Genomic DNA, 11,385 nt, shown 5'->3' on the forward strand with positions numbered 1-11,385 from the left:
TGGATAGTAAATTTTTACTCGAATTAGCAAATGGTAAATTAATTTCAGCAGATAATATATGTCGGAATCGAGAAATTAAACTGGTTAGCGAAACATTTAAGATTGATTTGATACCAGTAGAGTTAGGGAGTTTTGATGTGATAATCGGTATGGACTGGTTGAAAGAAGTGAAAGCGGAGATCGTTTGTTACAAAAATGCAATTCGCATTATACGAGAAAAAGGAAAACCCTTAATGGTGTACGGAGAAAAGGGCAACACGAAGCTACATCTTATTAGTAATTTGAAGGCACAAAAACTAATAAGAAAAGGTTGCTATGCTGTTCTAGCACACGTCGAGAAAGTACAAACTGAAGAAAAGAGCATCAATGATGTTCCCATTGCAAAAGAATTTCCCGATGTATTTCCGAAAGAATTACCGGGATTACCCCCACATCGATCCGTTGAATTTCAAATAGATCTTGTACCAGGAGCTGCACCAATAGCTCGTGCTCCTTACAGACTCGCACCCAGCGAGATGAAAGAACTGCAAAGCCAATTACAAGAACTTTTAGAGCGTGGTTTCATTCGACCAAGCACATCACCGTGGGGAGCTCCTGTTTTGTTTGTCAAGAAGAAAGATGGTACATTCAGGTTGTGTATCGACTACCGAGAGTTGAACAAACTTACCATCAAGAACCGCTACCCACTACCGAGAATCGACGACTTATTTGATCAACTACAAGGCTCGTCTGTTTATTCAAAGATTGACTTACGTTCCGGGTATCATCAAATGCGGGTGAAAGAAGATGATATTCCAAAGACTGCTTTCAGAACACGTTACGGTCATTACGAGTTTATGGTCATGCCGTTTGGTTTAACTAATGCACCAGCTGTGTTCATGGACCTTATGAACCGAGTGTGTGGACCATACCTTGACAAGTTTGTCATTGTTTTCATTGATGACATACTTATTTACTCAAAGAATGACCAAGAACACGGTGAACATTTGAGAAAGGTGTTAGAAGTATTGAGGAAGGAAGAATTGTACGCTAAGTTTTCAAAGTGTGCATTTTGGTTGGAAGAAGTTCAATTCCTCGGTCACATAGTGAACAAAGAAGGTATTAAGGTGGATCCGGCAAAGATAGAAACTGTTGAAAAGTGGGAAACCCCGAAAACTCCGAAACACATACGCCAGTTTTTAGGACTAGCTGGTTACTACAGAAGGTTCATCCAAGACTTTTCCAGAATAGCAAAACCCTTGACTGCATTAACGCATAAAGGGAAGAAATTTGAATGGAATGATGAACAAGAGAAAGCGTTTCAGTTATTGAAGAAAAAGCTAACTACGGCACCTATATTGTCATTGCCTGAAGGGAATGATGATTTTGTGATTTATTGTGATGCATCAAAGCAAGGTCTCGGTTGTGTATTAATGCAACGAACGAAGGTGATTGCTTATGCGTCTAGACAATTGAAGATTCACGAACAAAATTATACGACGCATGATTTGGAATTAGGCGCGGTTGTTTTTGCATTAAAGACTTGGAGGCACTACTTATATGGGGTCAAAAGTATTATATATACCGACCACAAAAGTCTTCAACACATATTTAATCAGAAACAACTGAATATGAGGCAGCGTAGGTGGATTGAATTATTGAATGATTACGACTTTGAGATTCGTTACCACCCGGGGAAGGCAAATGTGGTAGCCGATGCCTTGAGTAGGAAGGACAGAGAACCCATTCGAGTAAAATCTATGAATATAATGATTCATAATAACCTTACTACTCAAATAAAGGAGGCGCAACAAGGAGTTTTAAAAGAGGGAAATTTAAAGGATGAAATACCCAAGGGATCGGAGAAGCATCTTAATATTCGGGAAGACGGAACCCGGTATAGGGCTGAAAGAATTTGGGTACCAAAATTTGGAGATATGAGAGAAATGGTACTTAGAGAAGCTCATAAAACCAGATACTCAATACATCCTGGAACGGGGAAGATGTACAAGGATCTCAAGAAACATTTTTGGTGGCCGGGTATGAAAGCCGATGTTGCTAAATATGTAGGAGAATGTTTGACGTGTTCTAAGGTCAAAGCTGAGCATCAGAAACCATCAGGTCTACTTCAACAACCCGAAATCCCGGAATGGAAATGGGAAAACATTACCATGGATTTCATCACTAAATTGCCAAGGACTGCAAGTGGTTTTGATACTATTTGGGTAATAGTTGATCGTCTCACCAAATCAGCACACTTCCTACCAATAAGAGAAGATGACAAGATGGAGAAGTTAGCACGACTGTATTTGAAGGAAGTCGTCTCCAGACATGGAATACCAATCTCTATTATCTCTGATAGGGATGGCAGATTTATTTCAAGATTCTGGCAGACATTACAGCAAGCATTAGGAACTCGTCTAGACATGAGTACTGCCTATCATCCACAAACTGATGGGCAGAGCGAAAGGACGATACAAACGCTTGAAGACATGCTACGAGCATGTGTTATTGATTTCGGAAACAGTTGGGATCGACATCTACCGTTAGCAGAATTTTCCTACAACAACAGCTACCATTCAAGCATTGAGATGGCGCCGTTTGAAGCACTTTATGGTAGAAAGTGCAGGTCTCCGATTTGTTGGAGTGAAGTGGGGGATAGACAGATTACGGGTCCGGAGATTATACAAGAAACTACCGAGAAGATCATCCAAATTCAACAACGGTTGAAAACCGCCCAAAGTCGACAAAAGAGCTACGCTGACATTAAAAGAAAAGATATAGAATTTGAAATTGGAGAGATGGTCATGCTTAAAGTTTCACCTTGGAAAGGCGTTGTTCGATTTGGTAAACGAGGGAAATTAAATCCAAGGTATATTGGACCATTCAAGATTATTGATCGTGTCGGACTAGTAGCTTATCGACTTGAGTTACCTCAACAACTCGCGGCTGTACATAACACTTTCCACGTCTCGAATTTGAAGAAATGTTTTGCTAAAGAAGATCTCACTATTCCGTTAGATGAAATCCAAATCAACGAAAAACTCCAATTCATCGAAGAACCCGTCGAAATAATGGATCGTGAGGTTAAAAGACTTAAGCAAAACAAGATACCAATTGTTAAGGTTCGATGGAATGCTCGTAGAGGACCCGAGTTCACCTGGGAGCGTGAAGATCAGATGAAGAAGAAATACCCGCATCTATTTCCAGAAGATTCGTCAACACCTTCAACAGCTTAAAATTTCGGGACGAAATTTATTTAACGGGTAGGTACTGTAGTGACCCGAACTTTTCCATGTTTATATATATTAATTGAGATTGATGTTTACATGATTAAATGTTTCCAACATGTTAAGCAATCAAACTTGTTAAGACTTGATTAATTGAAATAGGTTTCATATAGACAATTGACCACCCAAGTTGACCGGTGATTCACGAACGTTAAAACTTGTAAAAAAAAAAACTATATGATGGCATATATATGGTTATATATATAGTTAACATGATATTATGATAAGTAAACATATCATTAATTATATTAACAATGAACTACATATGTAAAAACAAGACTACTAACTTAATGATTTTGAAACGAGACATATATGTAACGTTTATCGTTGTAACGACATTTAATGTATATATATCATATTAAGAGATATTCGTACATCATAATATCATGATAATATAATAATTTAAAATCTCTTTTGATATTATAAACATTGGGTTAACAACATTTAACAAGATCGTTAACCTAAAGGTTTCAAAACAACACTTACATGTAACGACTAACGATGACTTAACGACTCAGTTAAAATGTATATACATGTAGTGTTTTAATATGTATTTATACACTTTTGAAAGACTTCAATACACTTATCAAAATACTTCTACTTAACAAAAATGCTTACAATTACATTCTCGTTCAGTTTCATCAACAATTCTACTCGTATGCACCCGTATTCGTACTCGTACAATACATAGCTTTTAGATGTATGTACTATTGGTATATACACTCCAATTATCAGCTCTTAGCAGCCCATGTGAGTCACCTAACACATGTGGGAACCATCATTTGGCAACTAGCATGAAATATCTCATAAGATTACAAAAATATGAGTAATCATTCATGACTTATTTACATGAAAACAAAATTACATATCCTTTATATCTAATCCATACACCAACGACCAAAAACACCTACAAACACTTTCATTCTTCAATTTTCTTCATCTAATTGAACTCTCTCAAGTTCTATCTTCAAGTTCTAAGTGTTCTTCATAAATTCCAAAAGTTCTAGTTTCATAAAATCAAGAATACTTTCAAGTTTGCTAGCTCACTTCCAATCTTGTAAGGTGATCATCCAACCTCAAGAAATCTTTGTTTCTTACAGTAGGTTATCATTCTAATACAAGGTAATAATCATATTCAAACTTTGGTTCAATTTCTATAACTATAACAATCTTATTTCAAGTGATGATCTTACTTGAACTTGTTTTCGTGTCATGATTTTGCTTCAAGAACTTTGAGCCATCCAAGGATCCATTGAAGCTAGATCCATTTTTCTCTTTTCCAGTAGGTTCATCCAAGGAACTTAAGGTAGTAATGATGTTCATAACATCATTCGATTCATACATATAAAGCTATCTTATTCGAAGGTTTAAACTTGTAATCACTAGAACATAGTTTAGTTAATTCTAAACTTGTTCGCAAACAAAAGTTAATCCTTCTAACTTGACTTTTAAAACCAACTAAACACATGTTCTATATCTATATGATATGCTAACTTAATGATTTAAAACCTGGAAACACGAAAAACACCGTAAAACCGGATTTACGCCGTCGTAGTAACACCGCGGGCTGTTTTGGGTTAGTTAATTAAAAACTATGATAAACTTTGATTTAAAAGTTGTTATTCTGAGAAAATGATTTTTATTATGAACATGAAACTATATCCAAAAATTATGGTTAAACTCAAAGTGGAAGTATGTTTTCTAAAATGGTCATCTAGACGTCGTTCTTTCGACTGAAATGACTACCTTTACAAAAACGACTTGTAACTTATTTTTCCGACTAGAAACCTATACTTTTTTTGTTTAGATTCATAAAATAGAGTTCAATATGAAACCATAGCAATTTGATTCACTCAAAACGGATTTAAAATGAAGAAGTTATGGGTAAAACAAGATTGGATAATTTTTCTCATTTTAGCTACGTGAAAATTGGTAACAAATCTATTCCAACCATAACTTAATCAACTTGTATTATATATTATGTAATCTTGAGATACCATAGACACGTATACAATGTTTCGACCTATCATGTCGACACATCTATATATATTTCGGAACAACCATAGACACTCTATATGTGAATGTTGGAGTTAGCTATACAGGGTTGAGGTTGATTCCAAAATATATATAGTTTGAGTTGTGATCAATACTGAGATACGTATACACTGGGTCGTGGATTGATTCAAGATAAAATTTATCGATTTATTTCTGTACATCTAACTGTGGACAACTAGTTGTAGGTTACTAATGAGGACAGCTGACTTAATAAACTTAAAACATCAAAATATATTAAAAGTGTTGTAAATATATTTTGAACATACTTTGATATATATGTATATATTGTTATAGGTTCGTGAATCAACCAGTGGCCAAGTCTTACTTCCCGACGAAGTAAAAATCTGTGAAAGTGAGTTATAGTCCCACTTTTAAAATCTAATATTTTTGGGATGAGAATACATGCAGGTTTTATAAATGATTTACAAAATAGACACAAGTACGTGAAACTACATTCTATGGTTGAATTATCGAAATCGAATATGCCCCTTTTTATTAAGTCTGGTAATCTAAGAATTAGGGAACAGACACCCTAATTGACGCGAATCCTAAAGATAGATCTATCGGGCCCAACAAGCCCCATCCAAAGTACCGGATGCTTTAGTACTTCGAAATTTATATCATATCCGAAGGGTGTCCCGGAATGATGGGGATATTCTTATATATGCATCTTGTTATTGTCGGTTACCAGGTGTTCACCATATGAATGATTTTTATCTCTATGTATGGGATGTGTATTGAAATATGAAATCTTGTGGTCTATTGTTACGATTTGATATATATAGGTTAAACCTATAACTCACCAACATTTTTGTTGACGTTTTAAGCATGTTTATTCTCAGGTGATTATTAAGAGCTTCCGCTATCGCATACTTAAATAAGGACAAGATTTGGAGTCCATGCTTGTATGATATTGTGTAAAAACTGCATTCAAGAAACTTATTTTGTTGTAACATATTTGTATTGTAAACCATTATGTAATGGTCGTGTGTAAACAGGATATTTTAGATTATCATTATTTGATAATCTACGTAAAGCTTTTTAAACCTTTATTGATGAAATAAAGGTTATGGTTTGTTTAAAAATGAATGCAGTCTTTGAAAAACGTCTCATATAGAGGTCAAAACCTCGCAACGAAATCAATTAATATGGAACGTTTTTAATCAATAAGAACGGGACATTTCAGTTTTGGTCGACAGAAAAAGGCTGAAAAGAGGCTGAGTGTATATACAGGTTTGGAGGGAATGCAGGAGAACTAGTCGACTTATTTTTCTGCAGGTATATTGTGGTGAACTTAAGGAAAATCAGGAGGGTTTTTATAGATTAATTTGGTTTCCTAATTAAACTAGGATTCTTGGTGATCAAGATCACAATTAGAGTTCAACTAGGACTAAGAAAACTTAGAGATCAAGTTTGAAATTTCCTATTAATCCTAAACAGCCGATTTTTGTTGTTGAATATATTTGTTTTATATATTTTTTTTACGGCATAATGCATTTATTTATATATTTTTTATTATTTATTATTATTATTATTAATATTATTAATATTAGGGTTACATTTATTTAAATATAGGACCTTAACTTTTATAAATTTTATTTAGTTTCATTTAGTTTTTAATTTTATAAATGTCACCATTTAATATTATTACATTTAGTTTATATTATTAATTTAGTATTAGGGTTAGGGTTTAAGATTTAATATTAAATGGGATTAGGGTTTTGTAGTTTATAAGTAGGGTTAGGTTTAGGGTTTTAAATTATATTAGGGTTACGATCATTTAATGATTGCATAAATTTTTAGTTCGTTTGTCGAAATGGATAACAACCCTAATGATGATGCACAGAATATGACATTGAAACCCCAAGGACAACTTGATTAATTCAGAAGGGAAAAAATGAGGGTTGTTATATCAAGTACCTCGCGATGTAACCAATTGTAATGTATTCGTCCAGATGGATTAGGACGGGTTGTTAGAATTTCCGGACAAATGTTAATTGCTAATAATTGTATATTTCCGGACAAATGTCAATCAACCTATTTCCATCTTCTTCTCGGATAGCATAATCCCGTATTTTTGACCAATGATTAGAACTTTGAGAGTAAGTCGATATAGTTGAAGGTTTTCCCGCAAAAAAGATAGATTTTTTATAAAGACGGCCCTAAGGTTATCGTTCACTCGCTTAAATAGCTATACGAAACGGTTACATAATGATTTTATACTAGCGATTATTAATTTGTACAAGTATTTAAAGCGTGTTAGCAACATCGTTAGTAAAACACGATAGATAATAATCTTGATATACATTATACATTATATTATATTGTATAATATTAATTAATATTACTATGTAACACCCTGATTTTCTATTATTTTTTTTAAACACAGCGGAAGACTGAATTTACACAAATACCCTTAGTTAATTACAAACATGATTATCACAAATCATCTAGCTAATAACTTAATTACAAACCACATGTGTTACATTAAACGACTAGTTACATAATTACAAAAGTTAAGACATCAGAGTTCGTCTTGTCAAACATTTCGTCAGCCCGACTCCCGTCCCTACCAGCACTAAGATCCAGAACCTGCAAGGGAGGAGGTGAGGGGTTAGCACGAGACTAGGTGAATGGAACTATCAAGAGGTCTAGCATACAGTACCAACTTGTACCACTAAAACCGCAACAACTTTCAACATACAACAACTAACAACTAGCAACTAGCAACTGACAACTATGCTCCAACTAGAGGACCGGCGGCTTGTACGGGCATGTGATGCGTCGTTCAGCACTATACTCAACAAACAGCAGCCAACTGGACTCAACCACAACTAGGTTGACCTCTCTGAGCTGAACCTAACAGATTAAGGTTCCAACAACAACAACTACTACTACTACTAGTGCACATACGACCAGTCAACTACTACTACTACAGACAACTAATACTACTAAAAGCGTGGCAACTCTAACTGTGATCAAATGTATAACATAACTACTAAACATGGCAACTAACAACAATATAAATATAGTAACGCAACTTGCTGCTCTATACTACACCAAGTGATAATCCCAGTCACCAAATACCATCAACTAGCTCAGATAATCTATCACTGAGCTTCTTCTTTATCCTTATCACCTGAACATAAGGCAAATCAAGTTAGTTTCTGTCCGTTAGCACAAGACAACACAATACATCAAATCAGTAACAAAAGTGTCACTAAAAGTACACCTAACACTTATGCATTTTCAGAATTTACATCTTGATTATCATAAGTCACACAGAGAGCATAACGACTAGAAAACAGCCAATTAAACAACATAAGTCTGCACTAATCTGCATCTGTACGGTTGCACATGCATCTGTACGGTTGCAAGTCCATCCGTACGGTTGCACACTTGCAGTTTCCGGTTGCACCAACACCACTGCATCCGTACGGTTGCACAATGTACCCGTGCGGTTGCAGGCTACAACCGTACGGTTGTGTTCATCAAGCAGCAGTAGCAGAAACTGACGGGTTTTGAACCAAAATCACCCAAATCTCGATCTTGGACCTGTTTTTGACCTCAAAACCGACTATAACTTGTACACAAAAGATTTAGAGGTGTAAACCCACAAGTTTTGAGCCAAAACAACATCAATTTAAGCATTATGACACCAAAATCACATTTACAAAAGTCTAACTTCAAACCCAAATTAAAACATTGATTTGGACATGAAATCATACAAATCATACCTTAATAAAATCACAAAGACACAAGGAACTCGATTTCAAATACAAATCAAACTCCAAATCAAGATCAAGAGATTAGGGTTTGTAGAGAGAAAGAGTTAGGTACGGAGTATTATTTGGAAGCTTCAAGAAAATGAGAGAAGAAACTAGTTTCTTGCTTATATATATCTGTGTAAAACACAATACCCCATCACACACGGGTATTTACCGGTTATCTGATAACTTTCGTACTTAATTTGACTGCCTTAACGGAGTCCAAGTTAAACAAACGAACCTCTTCTGTGACCCTTGTCACAAACTGGTCTGAACTAAACAACCAAATAATTATGAACATATAATTATTATAATAACATACAGACACACCCAAGGTCAAAAAGGTCATTTCAACTAGGCCCGGTAACAGGATGTTACATACTAGTTTATGACCCGTAATTTCACGGAAGTAAATATTCATGCTCAAAATTATATATTTATAATTTCAATATTAAATTGAGTATATCGTTATAACATATATGAATGTTAAAAGTACATATGAGGTTGAGATTGAATGATATCATATACCCGCCAACGAGTTAAATTTATGTCAATGTCTTTAACCCTGGATTAGCAAAGATCTGAAATTTATAAAAGTATACAATCTAACTAAGGGTAAATTGTTTGAAAATACGTTAAATTTTCACCAAATTTCTATTGTACGCATATAACTTTCAAATCTCCTATTATATACATTCAACTATTCAAATTGATCCATTGTATGTATTTAACATGTTATAATAGGTAAACTTCAAGTCACTTCAATTTCATTTCTAGATAAAATTACATCATTGGTCCCTCGCGTTTGTAAGATATTGCATGTTAATAGTTTATGTTTACTTTTGACGTAATTAGTCATTTATTCCCACCCATCACCCACTGACATCATGTTGTTTATCATTTCGGGTGATTTCATTTGGGTATATACAATATACTTGCGAAAAAATTGTTCACCGGCGATTGAAGTGTTGGAAAATTAGTTGAAAATGTGTGAATGAGATATCGAATCTCAAATTGATTGGTTGGTTGTTTGATATTGATATTAAAAACTTGTAGTAAATTCAGTCATAATGATTTTCGGTTGCGAATTCTTTTTGAATTCATAACGGTTTCGTTGTTAATATGACTTTAACTACCGATTTAATTATGACTATTACAAGTATATTAAATGTTGATTTAATTAATGATTGAGATTATGTTTTGTGCTTTATAAAGGAGCTTTTGGCCTTGCACAAAACACATACAAACAACCTACAAATACTTGCGCATAACTAATGATATTTAGATCCAAGTTCCATTCTCTCAAAAGCAACAAAGGTCTCCCAGTTCGATTTTCTATCAGGCAAGTGTTCAAGTCCGGCAGTACGCTGCTTCAGACCGGTGTACCCTGGGAACAGACGTCGAATCTGTTTAAGGGAATTGTGTCAAACACAAGCCCGGTTCATCCTTCAATTTGGTTAGATCGTTCTAACTTTTCGTTCTTATTATAATTATGAGTTATACATGATTTTATCTTTGTGATAATATGTATAAATGTTTCAGTTTCGTATACTATATTCGTACAAACTTAAACAGACTCGAGTTCTTGAATACGAAACTGAGATGATTTAATAATCGGATTAATTGCTTATATAAACAAACGTATGCATGCTACTGTTCGTAATTAAGACATCGTTGTATGAAAATTGTTGATTGTTTGATATAGTATGGATGCATGCACCATAGATATTCGATGTAGTTTCAGGACTAATTAGTGAAGGATATTTACCGATCGGGTATATCGTAATTATTATGTATTATGTATTTTAATTAAAATATGAATGAATATACTTCGTGACTCTGAATCTATTTATTTGATTTATTATATTTATATACATAATATAAAGGATACAGATATTGAAAGGATAATCAATAGATATAATATAACTGAATAAATGATGGTTCATGGATTGTGATCTATTTATATTTTATAATATGACCACCGATATTACACAGATCTATTATTATGATTGTGTGGATGGATAAGTTTAATGGATCTTGAAACTATTATGTCCATCTTAATTGTTGATTACATAATATTGTTTTATAAATTGTGTTGGTATTTCAATTTATATAAACTAATAAACTGTTAAAACTTGCTATAGATTTTAATGTGTCTCTTTAATGATAATGATTATTATTATATATTGAGATATATTGAGATATAAGGATAACGTTAAAGGGGTTTTGATTAAGTGGATTAGGTGCTAACAAATACTTGTGATTTAAATATTAAATTGTGGGTGCTACTTACA

The sequence above is a fragment of the Rutidosis leptorrhynchoides genome, chromosome 5 (genome assembly GCF_046630445.1).
Source record: "Rutidosis leptorrhynchoides isolate AG116_Rl617_1_P2 chromosome 5, CSIRO_AGI_Rlap_v1, whole genome shotgun sequence".
In the NCBI taxonomy this organism is placed as follows: Eukaryota; Viridiplantae; Streptophyta; class Magnoliopsida; order Asterales; family Asteraceae; genus Rutidosis; species Rutidosis leptorrhynchoides.